Source organism: Cnephaeus nilssonii (assembly GCF_951640355.1).
Source record: "Cnephaeus nilssonii genome assembly, chromosome: 8".
Taxonomy (NCBI): Eukaryota; Metazoa; Chordata; class Mammalia; order Chiroptera; family Vespertilionidae; genus Cnephaeus; species Cnephaeus nilssonii.
Window position 1 is genome coordinate 28,327,866 of NC_137079.1, and position 18,094 is coordinate 28,345,959.

The following is an 18,094-nucleotide window of genomic DNA, read 5'->3' on the forward strand; positions in this document are numbered from 1 at the left end:
GATATAGCCACCCAAAGGCATGCCTTTATTACAAATATATATATATATATATATATATATATATATATATATATATATATATATATACGGGTCAACGAAAATTCACCCTTCCAACTGGAAACCAACTCAAAGTACATGGACAACCTTTTCCAGGACCATCTTTTCTTTCCAACACTGTAGCCAAGTGATTTACCTACTCCTTATTTGAGGACTGCTCTGGGGTGGGGAGGGAAAACCTCTTAAATGCAGCCAGAGGCAGACTTGTAGTAAAAGTGAAGGCCAAGGAAGACCTATGAAAAAACAGAACCATCCTGCAGGGCCACACCATGGGGGCGGCAACAAGTGTGTTGTTTGGTGAGAAAGGGGGCACTGGAGTTAAACTGCCTTGGTTCAGATTTTGGGGAAGTTTCTCAACCTCTCTGTGTGTCATTTTCCTCATCTGTAAATGGTGGATGATAATAGTTCACACCCATAGCAGGGGTGGGGAACAGCTGACCTGTGGGCTGTGTAAGTCCTGGGAAATCATTTAGTCTGGCCCTGGCAAGGCATTAGGGGTGAGTTAATTATGTGTTTGACCAAACATAGCAGGCTAATTTTTAAGTTGATAATTTTGTATGGGCCACGAATGACGTAATAAATATCCAAATGGCCCTTGGCAGAAAAAAGGTTCCCCACCCCTGCCTTATAGAACTGATGCATGAAAGGAGTCAATAATATAATTCATCTAAAGTGCTTAAAATAATACAGAAACATATTCTTGTAATTATAAACAATGCAGGATGGGCCAAGAGTAGGTTTACAGTTGTGAATACTTGAGTTTATTCTTGTACTATTATTTATTACTTTGTATTATTTTCCATGTGAACAACTATAAACCTACTTTTGCCCCACATTCTATGTATATCTGTATATATTGAATTGCATTACATTATACATTTTTAATTTAAATCATTTTTTATTTTTAAATTACAGTTGACATACATTGTTATGTTCATTTCAGGTGTACAACCCAGTGGATTGAACGTTATATAACTTACTATGTGATTATCCCAGTGAATCTTGTACCCATGTGATACCAATAGATATTTATTTGAATATTATTTACTATCTTCCCTATGCTGTACTTTACATCCCCATGACTATTCTGTAACAACCAATTTATACTTCTTAATCCTTTCACTCTTTTCACCTATCCTCCCAACTCCCCTCCCATCTACCAACTGTCAAAATATTCTCTGTATCTATGAGTCTGTTTCTGTTCTGCTTATTTTGTTTTTTAGACTCAACTGTTGATAGACATGTATTTATTGTCATGTTATTGTTCATATTTTTAATATTTCTTCTTCTTCTTCTTAAAGAAGAACCTTTAACATTTCACGTAATACTGGTTTGGTGGTGATGAACTCTTTTATTTTATTTTTTTCTTGTCTGGGAAGCTTTTTATGTGTCCTTCCATTTAAAAAAAATTTTTTTTAATAAATGAAAGGGATCTCCCTTTGGAAGATGCCTTCACTCTTTTTTTTAAAAAAAATATTTTATTGATTTTTTTTACAGAGAGAAAGGGAGAGGGATAGAGAGTTAGAAAAATCGATGAAAGAGAAACATGGATCAGCTGCCTCCTGCACACAACCCTACTGGGGATGTGCCTGCAACCAAGGTACATGCCCTTGACCGGAATCGAACCTAGGACCCTTCAGTCCACAGGCTGACGCTCTATCCACTGAGCCAAACTGGTTAGGGCTGTCCTTTCATTTTAAATGATAGCTGTGAACCAAGGTTGGCTGCTGATAGTGCTGGACCTGGGGCCACTTATTGTGAGATATAGGGCATGCTGAGGCCAGATGCTGCATGTTTGAGAGATTTTAGGAGAGCCTGAAGCATGAGCCAAGACAAGTTGTTCATATGGAAAAACCACTGAAAACAGCTTGGGTGGGCTCCCAGGTTGGGTGGGGCAGGGTCTCAGGGAATCACCAGGGGTGAGCAGTGTGAACCTGGTTGATAGAAACTCAGATATGGTGCCCTCCTGCTGGCTCTGTGGGGGCAGGGGACGGGGCGGGGGGCGGGTTAAGGGGACTCAGAAAAGGAACAATGGCCTCTGCCAGAAAGCTACACCCACCCCACTCCCAGCTCTTACCTTGATGCCAGACAATTCAGTTCCTCCCCATATGTCCCTGGTGCCTTTCAAGCTACTGCCCTAGTGATGGAGCTCAAAGGGAGTGAGTCCAAGTAAGTTTGTGTGCAGGCTCTTTAAGAGGAACTGCTTGGGACTCCAGCAGCCTGATGTCTTAGCCACAATCCCTGATGGTTTTTACAGCCAGAAGTTATGGGGACTTTATTTAAAAAAAAAAAAAAATATATATATATATATATATATATATATATATATATATATATATATTATTGATTTTTTACAGAGAGGAAGGGAGAGGGAATGTGAGTTAGAAACATCGATGAGAGAGAAACATCGACCAGCTGCCTCCTGCACACCCCCCACTGGGGATGTGCCCGCAACCAATGTACATGCCCTTGACCGGAATCGAACCTGGGACCCTTCAGTCCACAGGCTGACGCTCTATCCACTGAGCCAAACTGGTTTCAGCTGGGGACTTCTTTTCTTGGCACTGGAACCCTGGGCTGGGGGGCAAGGTATGGGGCAGGGACCCCTCACTCCTTAGGGGGTACAACTGAGATATTCCTCTGGATTTTTATCCACCACAAGTGGGTGTGGGAACAGCTCCTTCCACATGTCCACCCCTTCTGCTAGTCTCGATGTGGCTTCTTCTTTAAATCCCTGGTTGTAGGACTTCCACTGATAGTCATTCTGATTTAGTTGTAATTTTGATATGGTTTTGGAAGGATGTGAATACCACATTTACCTACTTCGCCATCTTGACAAGAAGCCCCTACATTATATTATTAATTGCATTTATTAGTAGTGATAGTAGTAGTAGAAGTTTTGCTAATAAGTCTGAGAGACACAAATTAGCAGCATGAAAATCTGTCCTAGCTATTTCTCAGGGTAATTTCAAAACTAGAGAATTTTCCCTGGCCAGTGGTTGCTAAGTGGTTAGAGCCTCGGCCTGTGCACCACAGAATTGCTGGTTCGATCCCTGGCCTCAATTGGGGTATGTGTGGGAGGCAACCATTTGATGTGTCCCTCTCAACAACGTTGTTTTTTTCCTCTCTCTCTCCCTCCCTCCTCCTTCCCCTCCCTCTTCCATTCTATCTAAAAAATTAATGGAAAAAATATCCTCGGGTGAGGATTAACCACAAAAAATTTGGACAGTTTGTCCAGTTCCATTTGAGGTCATTGTGCCAAGACAGTTCTTATTTACCTTCTGGCCTGCTTGACTCTATGGAATGACTAAAAAGCAGGTTGCCAAACCAAGTTTCTGGGGCCTCAGATAGGCCTGGAGTTTCTCTATTGTAGTAAGGGTGGCCAGGCAATTTGTCACATCTGATTTCATGCTTAGAGTTTTTACTGAACATTTTTAAATTAACCTAAATGTCCTAGTTAAAGTCTTATGTTTGAGATGAGTAATTAGTAAAATCACAAATATAGCCTTAAATTTTCTTTCCATCAAACTTATTTTTAAAAAGACAAAATAAAATAGTGAATTCAGTTTGAATTACAAGCTCTTGGTATCTTGATCATGTTGACATTACCCAGATGTGTTTGAAGTTTATACATCTTCTGTTTCATTCTGTGCAGCCAAGATCTCAAAATGTTTTCATGTTTTAAAATCTTTGCTGCAAAAGATTTAATAAAGTAAACACATACCCTTGAGGGCACAATTCTTCGCTTCTTTTTCCCCCAGTTTGTTCTTTTCCGCTCTTGATGGCAGCTACAGAATCCTCTCCACGGTACTCAAATCAACACGAACGTAGTGACATTCGACTATCTGAAGAATCTAAACCTTAGAACATTTCATTTCAGAGTCCTAACCATCTTTAAGAAATAACCAATATCCATATGAGACTCCCCCCTCTTCAAAGTCCCTTCCTGTGTAGCGTATCTTTCTCCTCACACCTTCCTGTTTTGTGGGTGCCAGCCATGTTGTGCAGGGTGGGCTCTGACTCTCAGAGGTTTGCTGGGACAGCACCAGGAGGCTGACTCGTTCTGCATCTTGTGCTTTTTCGGGTCACGCCCTGAGGGGGCATGCAGGGTTCTTGGCTATAGTAAAATTTCTATTAATGCATCCCAGAATGTTCTAGTTAATATCATTTTTTTATTTCAGATGTTGTTGCTGGAAATATTTATAAGCTATATCAGTTTACGTTAACGAGTTAATAGTATGGTTGAAGAAATATGATGCTGGAGGTTTAACCTGAGGAGCATCATTCTAAGATTAGCGATGACAATGTGGCAATAGGTTATAGTAGATATAGAAGGGGGGAAACACAATAATAAATTAGATGGCTGCTACACACTGAATGTTTGTGTCCCTCAATATTTATATGTTGAAATCTAATAAAGAATTAGGTATTACTAATGCCTGCTCTCGACCTGTAATTAAGGAGGTGGTCTGTCTTTTGCCCAGCAACTCCAGGCCATCCTCAGCCAGGCCAAACAGCAGACTTGTCAGTTATCTAGAGCCATCCCTTCTTCTTCTTCAGGGGCCATGGTGGTATGACCTCCCCTCACCTCAGATGCTCCATTACTTCGCAGCCAGGCCTCCAGTCCTGAGCCTTCCTGGGCCCTAGGTACCAAGGGCCTATTGCATGGCTGGCTAACTACATTGTACTCCTACTCTGGAAGCAGCAGGCATTTATCTCTCTGGAATACCAATATAATCTGGATTTGAATTTGTTTTCCTTGCCTTTCACAGTTGGTGTGATCACCATCTGTGGGCTTGGTAACCTCCACATTCGTCTTCAGGGTTCTAACCAAGGATGTGAAGTAAACAATAGCTAATGGCAATGGAGCTCATCAGATTCAGCAGGTACAGGGATAGTTGCATCTTTTAGGCAGCAGGAATTTAAGATGTACAGCCATGGCGGGTATATGGGTATGTTGGGCACAATATTTCCTTCACTAGCTCCCTCCCACCTACACCCGTGACCTGAATATACCAATCAGTTGTCATCACACAGGTGTCTGCTAGAGACTGCTTGCAAGGCCCAGCAGGGTGACATGGGGCAGTGGGCAGAGTGGCCTAACTTGTGCTCCTCAAATTGCCTGTCTTTCTGCAGGAGAAATTTCCACTGCCTTCAAAATGGGACAATGAAGAATCAAGAGAACAGGACACTGATGTCAATCAAGTCACATTTTATATTGGACAATAATACATTTTTTATCCAAAGAGTTCCAAACTCTTAACCCATGATTTTTCTGGTGTGTTAACTAGTCACCCTGGCCAGGTAGTTCAGTTGGTTAGAGTGTCATCCCAATACGCAAAGTTGCTGGTTTGATACATACAAGGAGTAACCAATGGATGCATGAATGAGTGAAACAACAAATTGATCTCTCTCTCTCTCTCCCTCCCTCTTTCTTCCAATCAATAAATAAAAATTTACAAAAAGAAATAAACTATAAGCATTAACTTGTCTGAAGTCAGCTGAATACTGAAGAGCAGCTGCATGTTTATATTCTGGTCCAATACTAAGTTTTGTAAAATTGCATATGTATAAATCTCTGTTTTTCTGGTAAAAAAATTCCTTCTTTAAACTAGTCCATGAAATACAGTCAGGGAAAAAAAAGGCATGGGTTTTCATTATGACCAGAATATTCAACATCAAGTAGTTTCTCAAGAATTTAAATTACTCTGAAACGAAGAGAGAACAATACTATTGCTCACTGGATTGAGAAGTGATGTGATATTGTTACCACAGGAGAGTAATTTAAGAACTGGTAGATTCCTGTTGGCTGACATTGAGGCTTTGAAATAACTATTCCGAAGTCAATGATTTGCAAAATGTCTGTTGTCATTTTACAATGACAGTTGTACAAATTTGGAAATAACTTCTATCCAAACATTAAATCTTGATTTACTATGCATTTCTCCGTGTCTTGATGTGCTTGCTGCAGGCATGAGATGAAGGGTCTGAACCAAACACCTACTTAAGAACTGGCCAGTTGGATCCATCTGGCTCTGATGGGCTGCCAGTGTCTCCGGCACAGGCAGGCAGTGGAAGCTCAGTGCGCAAGCCCTTCCACCTGTTCGAACACCAGCACCACAAAAAGGCTTTGTCTGATGACACGAGGAATGAAGGCTTTTAAGGAAAAACCCAAAATCTTCTGGATTAATAACTGTCCTCTGCATTAACTCTATTCAGATAAATAATGTGTGAGAAATAAATGTGTGTTCATTTAAATGGGAGCTGTCTGTTGGTTTATAAGTGTGATACTTTATGGACAATGAGCCTCTTTAAGGATAACTTGCCTGTGCAATGTCATAGAGCCAGTCAGTACCAAACACAGCGGAAGCTCCGACCTTTGACCAACAATGATTTCTGTTGTCTGACTCATTAGTAGCTCTAACTGTGGGGTTTTAAGGCAAATGCAAGTTCTGGGTGAAGTATTTGGGGGTAAATGATCATCTCCAAATCTTCAGAGTATTGCTGACAGTTTGCTTCTGTGACCCTATGTTCACTAGAGCTCTGGAAAATTGATTACTTCTTTGTTTTGCCTGTCCTCTCACAGTTGAGTGAATGTGGTATATTATTTTGAGCCTATTTCCATTATGGAGTACTATTGATTTATTCAATTGGTCAAAGTTAGGGCACGTCATTGGGGGCATTTGCTTGTCAGTGGGAGGAAAGCTAGGGGAAGGAAGGCCTACTCTTGCACGAATTTTCATGCATCAGGCCTCTAGTCTTATTATAAAACAACAGTCCACAAACTGTGCTGAGGAATTGCTGGTTTCGATGAAAGTAGCACTTGGTGATTGGATGCATTCTTCTTGATTAGATCTCAGTTTTCTGGGTTACTTAGTACATAATGGTTGAGAACAACCGATTATGCTGCTACAATTTACAATTTGATGAAGATATTGGGGAACATGTGAGAAAAAAGACATTAATTAAAGGAGTTGGGGTGTGGGCTCCTTAAAATTTCTCATTAAACTTGAAGAAAGAGAGAAAACCTTACATTGTCCTTGAGTGATTAGGAAATGCTTTGTGGTTTGCCTCTTCCACCAATCGGAGCACCTTCAAGTTGGATATGCAGTTCCAGAAAACACCACTAGTGGGTGCCCCTTCTCCATGCATCCATTGGCTTTTCCCTAAGCTCTGTGGGGGACCACAGCTGGCCCTGGACATTTAATTTTTGTGCAAGTCCCTGGCCAGACAGGTGCTTGGTCAGGCTAGGGACGTTGGAAGTTTGTCATGAGGTCCAGGTTAGAGCTTGAGAATCAACAAGGACTCCTAGGGTTCTTTTGAATTTGAATTGAAATTATTAAAGATTTTGGTGCAGTCATCAGTTTAAATGGAGACTGCAGCCAAGAAATCGAAAGAAAGCGGAGACTCAGAAGGGCAGCAATGAAAGAATTGGAAAGATTGACAGGAGTAAAGAAGTGTCATTAGAGACCAAGGCTAAGATCATGCACACCCTCGTATTCCTATGCATGGATGGGAAAGTTGGACAGTGAAGAAGGCTGGTAGGAAAAAATTGATGCATTTTAAATTCAGTGTTGGACGAGAGCGCTACAGCTACCCTGGCCCACCAAAAAGATGAACAAGTGGGTCCTAGAGCAAATTAAGCCTGAAACATCTCTGGAGGCAAAAATGACAAAACTGAAGCTGGCCTATTCTGAGCATATTATGAGAAAGTAGGGTTCTTTGGAAAAGACAATAATGCTGGGAAAAACAGAAGGCAGCAGGAAAAGAGGAAGACCCAATATGAGATGGATTGAGTCCATAACAGAAGCTATCGGCATGAGTCTCCAGACCTGGGCCGGGCTGTTGAGGACCGGACACTGCGGACATAACATAGTCACAGGGTCATCAGGAGTTGAAGCCGACTCAACAGCACAAAACGCATAGGATTTTGAAGGTTGGTCCTATTTGTGGTTTCCCCTAACTTACTAAGGGTTGCATAAAAATTAATGTGGTCCTTAACAATGTGTTATTGTCTGCAGTGTTTTAGGATATTATAGTGAATGCTGAGGGGAGAAGACAATTAAACGCTACACAGCAGACCTAGTTGATAAGTACTAGGAGCTTCTGCAATTTTGTGAGGAAAACCAGGCCTCACCGAATGGCTCACACTCAGTGTGACCCAGGACAGGCTCATCTACAGACCTGAAAAACACAGTGTAATTTGCTTTTTTCAAGTTATCTTCCAACTCAGCCGCTCTCGTTTCCTGGTGGATTAAGCCCGTGTCACAAGATCCAGTTTCACTTCTGTTTCTATACTCACCCCTGGTTTTTTAATACAGCCCCCAGTTTGTGGAACACACTTTAGCTCAGAGGAGTTTGCTTCTCTGCTGGGCAAGTCTAACCTTCAGGCCAGACCACCATTTCTGGAAGTAAAATGTTGTAGACCTTCAGCACTGGAAGGGCCACCCACACCTGCATTTCCAGAATATTCTCTCACATTCAGGACTCTATCTACTTGGCAACCAGAGGGGTCTTCATGTACTCCGAGGCCAAAAGAAACAAGACTGCCCTTGATCGTGACCTCCTTCTTCTCCCCTGTTTGGGAGACAGGGGACATAGGAGCCCCAGGGCAGCCTTATATGGTCCTTTCCGGCACCTTTGGCTGATTTAGCAGCAAGCAAGAGGGTGAGTAATGTAAAACTTGACAAAATTGGCCCCAAATAGACTTTGGAGTTTCTGGCAGGCCCATATCTTGCTGTCCTTGAGAAAAGGGAGAGTGACCACTGCATTATGGCACTCTCACTGGGGGCTGGGTTACAGAGGAGGGCCCCCCAGGTTCAGGGTCAGGCCCTGAGGGGACCATCTTCTCCACAAGGCCTCTCCTTGCCTCACTCGGTGCCCACCTGGGCCACAGCACCCAGCATGGCGTGGCTCTTCCAGGCATGGCTCCCTTCTCCTCCTCCTCTTCCCCCTTTCTCCTCCCACCCCCCTCACTGCTTCTGCTTATTATCTTCATGGTGGTTTAAAAGTATTTCAAAGTTCTACACATTTAAGCTAATTTGATGCACGGTGTAATATAGGACTAACACATTTCTTCACCTGAAAACATACCCGATATGTACTTTACTTTTCCAAGGTATCTTCAAAATCAGAGCTCCTGGATGACCCATTTTCACCCTAAGGGGTGTGTATGGAATAAGATCCATTTGGCAAATGGCCAACTAAAGACTCTCTGAGCAAGGTTCAGAGAGGAAAGAGCTGCCGTCACCCCATAACTGGAAGACTGGTGAAAAGTCTGGTTTCCAATAGAGAGAGCTACTTCTTGACCACGTGTAGCAATTGGACCGTCTTTATAAACTGTCAGCTTTCTGGGAAGTGGCAGGTGGAAAAAGCGGATTATGTTCTCATGACTAAATAGCAATGCTTCCAGGTCTGTGATAGATTTTTAAATTCATAGCATTGGGGTTTTTTGAAACAAGGTTGCAGAGGCCTAGGTACTAAAACACAGCTCTGAGAGTAATGCGCTCATTGGGGTGAGGAGCAAGGCACGAAAAACACTGACTGTAGTCAGGAAGTGTGCTGATCTTGACTCTAAAATTGCCACCATTAAAAAGGAGGCGCATATATGAGGGCTTGTAAATCAAGTAGGCAATCGCTACTAAAGGGCCGTCTCTCTATCAAATTTAGCACTGATCTAGACTCTCACACAGCACCGTGCCCAGCTTGAAGCTTCACAGTAGGGAAGGGATGTGGCAACTGGGAGAGGTTCTGAAGGTGGCCCCTACAACGCCCCTACAAGGCCCAGCCCACAATTGAGAGCCAGGTTCCAGCACTGCTTTGCTCTACGAGGAGGGGTTCAGAGAGGTTGAATAATCCGCTCAAAGTCACTCAGAGAGTGAGCTGAAGAGTCAAAATTCCCATCCATCCCATCTTTCTGACTCCGGATCTGTGATTAAACACCAGGGGTTAACAGGCCTGCCTGCAAGGAAGAGAACGGACCTGGGTTGACTCCTTTTAGATACAGAAACCTGAAACGAGACTCACTGTTGATCACCAAGTATGCTTGAAAGGGTTTGTGTATAAAGGAATAAAAGTACATTCTTCTTCTTCTGTCTCTCTCTCTCTTTTTTTTTTTTTTAGTAGAGAATTCAACCCGAATCTATAGCATGGATTAAATATAGGAAAAATGATTAGATGCTGTGACCTTAAGGAGGGCTCCAGCTCTGTGAGGTGGAGACCACATCTGTCTTCCTCCTCTTGAGTCCCAGGCTGCCCTAGTGTCTGGCACATACACAGAGTTTGTAAAATAAATGAATGAATGTGAGCCTGAGTATTTAAAACATTTTTTGAGGCACTAACTATGAGATTATTGTGGAACAGGGTAAGCATGATCGTACCTGGCTGGGCATGACAAAAAAGAACCATTTCTGAGACACTCTCAGATATGCTTTCTTACTCTAACCAAGACCCACTGATTTCTTTTACATCTTAGGTTATGTATCCAGAAGGCATGCTGTAGTTTCATCATGGTGAGGAGTTTTTATCTGATTTATTTAGATATTTGTTGAAGTAACAGTCACAAGTTTTCAAGGTAAATTATACAAATCCACCTGGGAATCATAACAGAGTAAGTATTAGTAGCTAGAGAAAAAAACATAATACAAAACCCTTGAACTGCCCTGGCCAAGTGTGGCTTAGGTGGTTGGAGCATTGTCCCGTGTACTGACGGGTTGTGGGTTTGATTCCTAGTTGGGATACATGCCCAGGTTGCAGGTTCCATCCCCAGTCAGGGTACATGCAGGAGGCAAGCTCTCTCACACTGATGTTTCTCTCTCTCTCTCTCTCCCTTCCTCTCTCACTAAAAATCAATAAAAGCATGTCCTCAAAAAACAAACCAACAAACAAAAAAACAGCACAACCACAAACAAAACACAGAAAAACCCTTTGAACGCCCGATAATCCTGTGTATAATTGTTTCCAGCTATCGGTCTAAGAAGCATAAAAAATAGTTTTGCTGCATCATCTGGTCAAGCACATTGTGTAAATACACAGCTGTAGGGTGCTGCCTCATGCACATTTACAGCTGTTCTCGGTGTGATAACAGTGGAGAGGACCTGGCCAGCTTCCCCCAGACCAGCGCTGGCTTGGGCATCGGGGAGCCCATGGCAGCCTTGCCATTTCTTCATCACAGCTTCTCATACTTATCTTCTTCTCCCAATTTGTGCTCTGAGGCCTCCTTTCCGCTTCGCATTTTGGATCCAGGCTTGAATGTAGCCTTGCTTAAAGTTCAGTATAATTTCCTACTGGGTCAAAAATACACATTGGAAATAAATACTTTCCTTAGGCAAGGGCAGTAAAATATCATTATACTAGAATGCTTGGGAAATGAAGTATTTCAATTCATTGGTAATTCTACTCTATTTAGAATTAATCATACGATCTTTAAAAAAAATAACAGCTTCATTGAAACATAATTCTGTACTAATTCATCCTTTTAAAGTGCTTATGTCAGTGGTTTTGGTATATTCAGCCTTGTGAATCATCAGCAAATCCAAAATAGTGATAGTATTTTATCACCCCTACCCCCAAAACCCCATACTCCTTAGCTATCATTCCCCAATTCCCCTTCCCACAGACCCTGGCAATCACTAATCTAGTTTGTGTCTCCAAGGATTTGCCTATTCTGGGCATTTCATATAAATGGAGTCATACAATATGTGGCCTTTTGCATCTGACTTCTTTCACCCAGCATAATGTCATCAAGGTTTAGCTTACCCAATGTAGCATGTGTCTGAATTTTTATTCCTTTATATGGTTGTATAATATATCATGGTATGGTTATATCACATTTTGTTTGTCTGTTCCTCAGCTGATAGTCATTTGGGTTGTTCCTATTATATGGTTGTTATAAATAATGCTGCTATAAACATTTTTATACAAGTTTCTGTGTGAGCATATGCTTTCAGTTCTCTTGGGTATATACCTAGGACTGGAATTGTTAGGTTTTATGGTAACTATGTTTTGAGGAACAGTAGACTGTTTTACAAAGTGGCTGTACCATCTTATATTCCCACCAGCACAGGATGAGAATTCCAGTTTCTCCATTGTCAACACTTGTTATTTTCTGTCTTTTGATTCAAGTCAACTAGTAGGTGTGAAGTGAGGTATGTGGTTTTGAGTTATATTTTCCTGATAATATTGGGCATCTTCTCCTAGGCTTATTGGCCATCAATACATCTTATTTGGAGAAGTGTCTATTTAAATATTCAGGTAATCCTTTATTATAATAACTAGAGGCTCGGTGCACGAAAATTCGTGCACTCAGGAAGTCCCTCAGCCCAGCCTGTGTCCTCTCCCAGTCCGGTACCCCTCCGGGGATGTCCACCTGCCATCTTAGGCCTGCTCCCCAGGGGAACGGGCCTAAACTGGCAGTCAGACATTCCTTTGGTAGCCGGGGAGCCCTTGGGGACATCCTTAGCGCTGCGGAGGAGGAGGGAGAGGCGCCCGCCAGCACCGCTGCGCTCACCGTCAGCAGAGCTCTCCCTGTGGGAGCACAATGACCACCAGGGGGCAGCTCCTGCATTGAGCGTCTGCCTCCTGGTGGTCAGTGCGCATCATTGCGACCGGTCATTCCACTGTTAGGGTCAATTTGCGTATTACCCTTTTATTATATAGGATAACTAGAGGCCCGGTGCATGAAATTTGTGCACTGGGGGGGGGGGGTGTCCCTCAGCCCAGCCTGCACCCTCTCCAATCTGGGACCCCTCAGGGGATGTCCAACTGCCGGGCAACCCCTGTGGGATTGGGCCTAAACCGGCAATTGGACATCCCTCTCACAATCTGGGACTGCTGGCTCCCAACTGCTCACCTGCCTGCCAGCCTAATCACCCCCTAACCACTCCTCTGCTAGCCTGATCAATGCCTAACTGCTCCCCTGCCGGCCCGATTGCCCCCAACTGCCCTTGCCTGCTGGCCCGATCACCCCCAACTGCCCTCCCCTGCTGGCCTAATTGCCCCCAACTGCCCTCCACTGCAGGTCTTGCCCTCCCCTGCTGGCCCAGTTGCCCCCAACTGCCCTCCCCTGCTGGCCTGGTCTCCCCCAACTGCCCTCCCTTGCCGGCCCGGTCACCCCTAACTGCCCTCCCCTGCTGGCCTGGTCGCCCCTAACTGCCCTCCCCTGCTGGCCTGATCACCCACAACTGCCCTCCCCTGCCGGCCATCTTGTGGTGGCCATCTTTGACCACATGGGGGCAGCCATCTTGTGTGAGGGCGTGAGGGTCAATTTGCATATTACATCATTATTATATAGAATGTTGTTGAAAAACCTTTCTAAAATGCATCAAAGTACTTTTACACTAAACTGGTGCATCTACACTTACACTTTGAATGTTGTCTGCTTGTTGGTGTTCAATGTGCAGAGCCTTCAGGATCTCACCCAAACCCCAGAGTGTTTTCTTTCTTTTATTTTTCTCATCCCTCCCTGAAGGCTGTTCTGGGAACCATCTCTGGATAAAGTCCGGAGTAGTGGGACCTAGTAGTGCAGGTTTCTCAGGGAGAAAGGTGGAATGGGGTTCTTTCTCTGCTATGGAATCATTTGGAATTGGAAAAGGGGAAAACTAAGGCTCACTGCCATTTCCTCCACTGAAGAGTGTCCATTTACCCTGACCTTCCATAGTGTGTGGGGCTACAATGTACATATCAGTGTTTTATCTAAAATGCTAGTTGAATTCTTAGAGTTTTATTTATTTGCACAATAGAGTTAAGATATAATCAGGCAAACAACCCACCAAGGCATGGCCAATATAATCACAAAATTTTCCCTAAGTTTATATATAGCTCAAGGGGTAAATAGAAAAGCCACCTCAATAAACACAATGATGGATTCCTGTGGCTTAAAATAAACCACATTAAATTTTTTCTATTATCTTAAATGGTTAAAACCTTTAAATAGAACCTATTAGATTATCTTCAACTTTATAAGCCTAAAACAACAAATTTCTATTGGGAGCTATGCTGAGTCTTTGAGATATAGTAGGCTCTCAATGTCTCAATGAGCACTTGTTGCCTGATGACACAGGAATATCTTAATAATTAAATTCTTGATTCCAACTACCTATGTAAAAATGTCAACCTATTCCTAGTTCTATACTCTCATAAAGTAATTGAAATAACTTTAACAACAATCTCTACTTTTTCATTATCCCATTTATTTCCATACCCACTTCTTCAAAACACACACACACACACACACACACACACACACACACACACACACACGCACATGCTTACCATATACACTAAATCCTTGAGGTAGTAAATGTCTTAAGGTACTACCTGCCCACATCTTTTATTTATTTATTTATTGTCTAAAGTTTTACATATATCTCCTTTTTCCCAGATTGACTCCCCCCCCCCCCACCCAGGCCACCCCGGGCAAGCCCCCACTGCCCCAGTATCTGTGTCCATTGGTTATGCTGATATGCATGCATACAAGTCCTTTGGTTGCTCTCTAACCGCCTCCCCCCCTCTGCCATTGTCTCTGGATCTATTCTTGTTCATCAGATTATGTTGATCATTATATCCTACATATGACTGAGATCATGTGATATTTATCTTTCTCCGACTGGCTTACTTCGCTTAGCATAATGCTCTCCAGTTCCATCCATGTTGTTGCAACTGGTAAAAGTTCCTTCTTTTGTATAGCGGCATAGTATCCCATGATGTAGATGTACCACATTTTTTTAATCCACTCCTCTGCTGATGGGCACTTAGGTTGTTTCCAAATCTTAGCTATTGTACCCACATCTTCTTAATAAATGATTTTTTATAAACAGAATTTAGGGTTTGCTTAAATGTTAAAGGCTCTGTCCTCACTTTTTTATTTTAACCTTTTGAACTCCTCCACCTATTTCTCTCACCCATCTCCTGCCTCTGGCAACCACTAATCTGTTTTTTTTTTTTTTTTTTGTATCTATGAACTTGTTTTGTTTTTCAAAATTCAACATATAGGAAAGATCAGGTTGTATTTGTCTTTCTCTGTGTGACTTGTTTCACTTAGCATAAGGCCCTCGCAGTCCATCCATATTGTCTCAAATGGCAAGACTTCACTGTTTCTTATGGCTGAATTATATATATACCCCACCATTTCTTTATCCATTTATCCATCTATGGAGGGTTAGGTTGTTTCCATGTCTTAACTATTATCCATAGTGCTACAATGAACATGGGGTGCAGATATCTTTTTTAGTTACTTTTTTTATTCGTGTTTTTATTCTGTGTGGCAGATGCATACAGTAAAGAAGGAAAAAAAGATTGCTTGCCAAGTAAATGTCAGGCACTTTTATAGTCATTTTTGCAAACACTACTTATTTTAACCTGATTTGAGTTCTGGGACAGAGTTCGTATCCTCTCTTTACAAACTAGAAATGGAGGTTCAAGGGGCTGAGTGAGCTTAGAGCAGCCTCATGTCCCCTGCACCTCATCGTGCCACTCTGCACTGATCAGTAAACATTCAATGGTTGCTCCTTGAGATCACTTGTGTTTTATTTTTGTTTCCTTCTCAGGTATGTGGGATATTTGGGGTTGAGGCACTAGATTAGAGTAATACACACTAGGTGTACCGGTTAATAATGAGGATTTTTTTCAATAGATGGAGTTACACATATGTTGCTATATATGCGATTTGATATGTATACTATTTTGTTGTATTGCTCCTTCAGATTACCATTTGTTCCAATCAATGGCACATGCACTTTCTGAGCAGAACTTCAAAACGTACGAAGAAGTGATGAAGGTCTGCCTCAAAACAAGAAAGGTTCTATTGGGATGGTATCCACAAATTATCTGAAAGATAGGGAAAATGTGTAGCTAGCGATGGACATTACTTTGAATAAAGCACTTTTGATGTTTCTCTTGAAATTATCGTGTTTTCTTTGATTACAAAATCTGCATTATTACAGTTAATAATGAGGATTAATTATTAACCGGTTAATAATACGGATTACCTATTAACCAGTTAAAAATGAAAATTAATTATTAACCTGTTAATATTGTGCAGGTTAACTATTAACTGGTTAATAATGTGGATTACCTATTAACAAGTTAAAAATGCGGACTAATTATTAGCCGGTTAAAAACGCAAATTAGCCCTGACTGGTTTGGCTCAGTGGCTAGAGCATTGGCCTGTGGATTGAAGGGTCCCAGGTTCGATTCCAGTCAAGGGCATGTACCTTGGTTGCAGGCACATCCCCAGTGGGGAGTGTGCAGGAGGCAGCTGATCGATGTTTCTCTCTCTTCGATGTTTCTCTCTATCCCTGTCCCTTTCTCTCTGTAAAAAAAAATCAATAAAATATATTTAAAAATAATAAAATAAAAATGCGATTAATTATTAACCAGTTCATAGTGCGGATAAACTATTAACCAGTTAATAATATGGATTAACTATTAACCGGTTAAAAATGCGGATTAATTATTAACTGGTTCATAGTGTGGATAAACTATTAACCAGTTAATAATATGGATTAACTATTAACTGGTTAATAATGCGGATTAATTATTAACTGGTTAATAATGCAGATTACCTGTTAACTGGTTAATAATGTGGATTACCTATTAACTGGTTATAATTAACTGGTATTTTGTAATCCAAAGAAAACATGATAATTTCAAGAGAAACATCAAAAGTGCTTTATTCTGCAAATGAAGGAACGTGCAGCGTTCCCTCAGGAGATGCTACGGGGAGAGAAGGAATCTAGGCTCTAAGGAAAAAGGGCAAATCAATGAGAGAGGGCATATTTTCTGAAAATTTAAAGGTAAACTGTGTATACCCTGCCTATCCTGGACCAGCCAAGGTCCCAGACCCAGCTGACCCATACCTGGGAGGTGGCATCTGGTCTTCGGTGACTGGGAAACGGCAGCTACTGGGGTTTCTTTGGGCCACTTTCCAACTTTCTTGACCTATAAAACAATTCATTCCTCCCTTAACCTGCAGTTTTCAAGTAGCTGATTTTGTTTTTCTTTTTAAAGGGAAGAACCCTACATAAAAAATTTCCTGTTACCCCGCCCCCACCTCATGCTGACTAAGTCCCTGAGGTTTGCAAGGCTGGGAGGCAGGGCTAGTTCAAAGCCCTCAGACCTGACAGCAGGGAAGGGGGTTTTCTACTGAGGAATTCCATTGCCCGGCTCTCTGCCTCGGTGTTTGTCACTACCTCCCTCCCTTAGGGACACCCTGAAGCAGAAGGCCCTGGAATCTTATAAACAGGGTGTGACGTCACTCGAGACAGAGCTGCCTGTTGATTTGGGGCACTAAGATCACAATTCCGACTTGGGAAGCAATGAGTTGGCAGTTGTTTCTTTATGCTTTCCATGCTTGTCTTTTCAGGAGGAAGGAAAGCACAGAGCAGCGATAATCTCACCAGGAGGCCCAGTGCTGGGACGCCTGCCACCCTGGCTGCTTGCCTCCGGTCTTTGTCAGAACTGAGTGCTTCTCAAGGTCTCTTGTCGAGGCACCATTCCTCAGGGCAGCACCACAGGGGCCAAGCCTGCAACACTCAGCAAGCTGGTGACACTGCAAATAAATGCAGTCTCTGGGCTGCAGCTGCAGGAAACCCCGTTTCTAGAGGCCTGTTTTCCCTTTCTTTGTTTTGCTTTATCTTAACATCTCTTGGGCTTTATCTGTTTCCTGTTATGTAAAAGGAGACTTTCAAGAGAGTCAAAGTAAATGAATGAAGGATGGATTTGAAGCATAGGTTTGGAGCATATTTCCTTTATATATATATATATATATCTGTTAAAGAAAACAATATAAATGGGAAAGAAGTAAGGAAATGAAAATAAAACAAAAAATCAGCATAATACTTATGTCTGTGGACGAAAGGGGCCACATGCTAACCTGACCAGCTCAGGGAAGGCCTGCATGGCGGTCTTGCAAACTCAGAGACCTAAAGTAACCACAAAGGATGGTCTGAAATTAAACTTCAACTATGAGCAGTTATGGTGGGTAGCTATATCCTAGGCTAGTGTCTTCACTGATAAGGTCAACCTTTACCTTAATTGA